Below are 2119 nucleotides of genomic sequence, written 5' to 3' on the forward strand. Positions count from 1 at the left end.
ACCATGGCATTAACATGATGCTTTGATGATTTTAAGGCTTCTTCAAGTTTAGCCATAGCCTTCTCAAACTTCAAGTTTATGGTCTCAATGTGAGCACTAAGTTGAGCACCCAATTAAGTAAAATAGTCCACTTCATGCTTTCCTCCTCTAGTAGCCTTGCGAGGTATACTATATTGTGAATTATGGACCGCCATTTCCTCAATTTTGTTCCAAGTTTGATTATCGCCAACTTCGGTAAACATACCATTTGATCCCATCTTGAGAATGTTTATTGAGTCTTCATAAAGACCATTCCAAAATTGTTGTACCAAGAACCACTCGCTATGTCCATGATGAGGACATGAGTGACAAATTCTTTTGAACCGCTCCCAAGCTTCATACAAAGATTCTTCATCCCTTTGCTTAAAAACCGTAATTTGAGCTCTTAGCATGTTAGTCTTTTCCGGAGGGTAGAATTTTTTGTAGAAAGCTAGAGCCAACTTATTCCAAGAGTCAATTCCAAGAGTAGCCTTATGAAGGCCTTTCAACCATTGTTTTGCGGTGCCGATTAGAGAAAAAGGAAATAAGACCCATCGAATTTGGTCTTGAGTTACACCGGTTTGTGAAATCGCATCACAATAGTCACAAAAAGTGTCTATGTGAGAGTGGGGGTCTTCACTAGGCATCCCCCCAAATTGGCTTCTTTCGACTAATTGGATAAATGCGGATTTGGCAATAAAATTTCCGGAGAAGTGTTGTGTTGTGGGAGTACCATTGGGTAGGTTCTCCTCGGTTGGTACGGAATGTGATGAAAATTTAGGCATTGTGGGTTGATTTTGTGTTGGATTGGGTGTTGGGTTCTCCTCACCTTCTCTTGCAAAAGGGTTGATAAACTCAATAGTGTTTGGTTAAATATCTACAACGTCACCAATACCTCTCAAAGTACCTCTAGCAAGTCTTCTATTGTTTGTCAAAGTCCTTTCAATTTCGTGATAAATGGGTAACAAGTTACCTTGTGATCTTCTAGACATGCAAAATATCAAACAACTCGAAAATAATTAGAACAAACCATGAGGAATTTTACTTCCCCATGGCAAATAAAGACACAACTAATAACAATCTATGAAAATCAAATCAAGTTAACACCGTCCCCGGCAACGGTGCCATTTTTGGTCAGAATTTCTCACTCGGAGCTTTTACTTTTCGGTTACTTGTCGTTAGGAGCACCTAGACAAAAACAATATTTATAACTTCACAAACAACTCTACTTAATGTAAAGAGGCAAGTAAAGGTCGGATCCCAAGGGACGGGTATTGATGTAGGATTTTCGATTGCAAGTAGTGGTGTCTAGGGGTGTCACGATTTGGGGTTAAGATGAGAAGATCACTAAAACTAAATAACAATAAAAGTAAACAAGCAAGATGATTAAAAAGGGATGTAAAAAATTGATTAAAAGCACTAGGGTGTCATGGGGTGATAGGGGATTCATGGGAATCGATTAGATTGTACAACACCTACAAGTCGACTTAATCCCTCCTACTGAACTATATGCATGGTCTAATGAGACTCGAGTTGGTTTATGTCTTACAAGTCTCATTGAAAAGGTAAGTGATGGGTAAAAAATGGAAGGATTCATAGGCTCGCAATTCATCAAACATAACATGTGCATAAGTTGCGATTACAACAAGCAAGCAAATAAACTATGAAAACATATTAAATTAAGCATGAATCATCCCCCATGTTGGTTTCCCCTAATTACCCATTAACCCTAGTTAAAGAAACTACTCACTCATTATCAAGTTTAGCATGTTAATAAGGTTGTCAATCACATTAACAAAGCAAAACATGATGAATAAATGAAGATGATTAACAATAATTAAAAAGGGATTAAGAGGATTATACCTACTAATGATTCCAAAATAAAGCAAAGAATAATAGAAGTACTTGATGATTGATTGGAAGGTTGTCATTCTCCCAATAATAACCCAAATAATCTTCAATTACCTAAAATAAAAGATGAACAAAAGAGAAATTAAGGAATTGAGATTTGTATTAAGACTTGATTAAAAGTTGATTACAAGATTAAGAAGAGATTAGAATGATATAAACTACACTAGAGATTGATAAGAAGAACATGATT

The 2119-nt window shown here is 36.4% G+C and overlaps 1 non-coding gene across 1 annotated transcript; it reads left to right on the plus strand.

Moving 5' to 3' along the window:
• The first annotated feature begins 323 nt into the window (after window positions 1-323).
• Window positions 324-431, plus strand: LOC141637391 (small nucleolar RNA R71). Its single transcript, XR_012541775.1, has one exon. It is a non-coding gene; the product is annotated as a small nucleolar RNA R71 (small nucleolar RNA).
• The last annotated feature ends 1688 nt before the right edge of the window (window positions 432-2119 follow it).

This window comes from Silene latifolia, unplaced genomic scaffold (assembly GCF_048544455.1).
Source record: "Silene latifolia isolate original U9 population unplaced genomic scaffold, ASM4854445v1 chrun_scaffold_16, whole genome shotgun sequence".
In the NCBI taxonomy this organism is placed as follows: Eukaryota; Viridiplantae; Streptophyta; class Magnoliopsida; order Caryophyllales; family Caryophyllaceae; genus Silene; species Silene latifolia.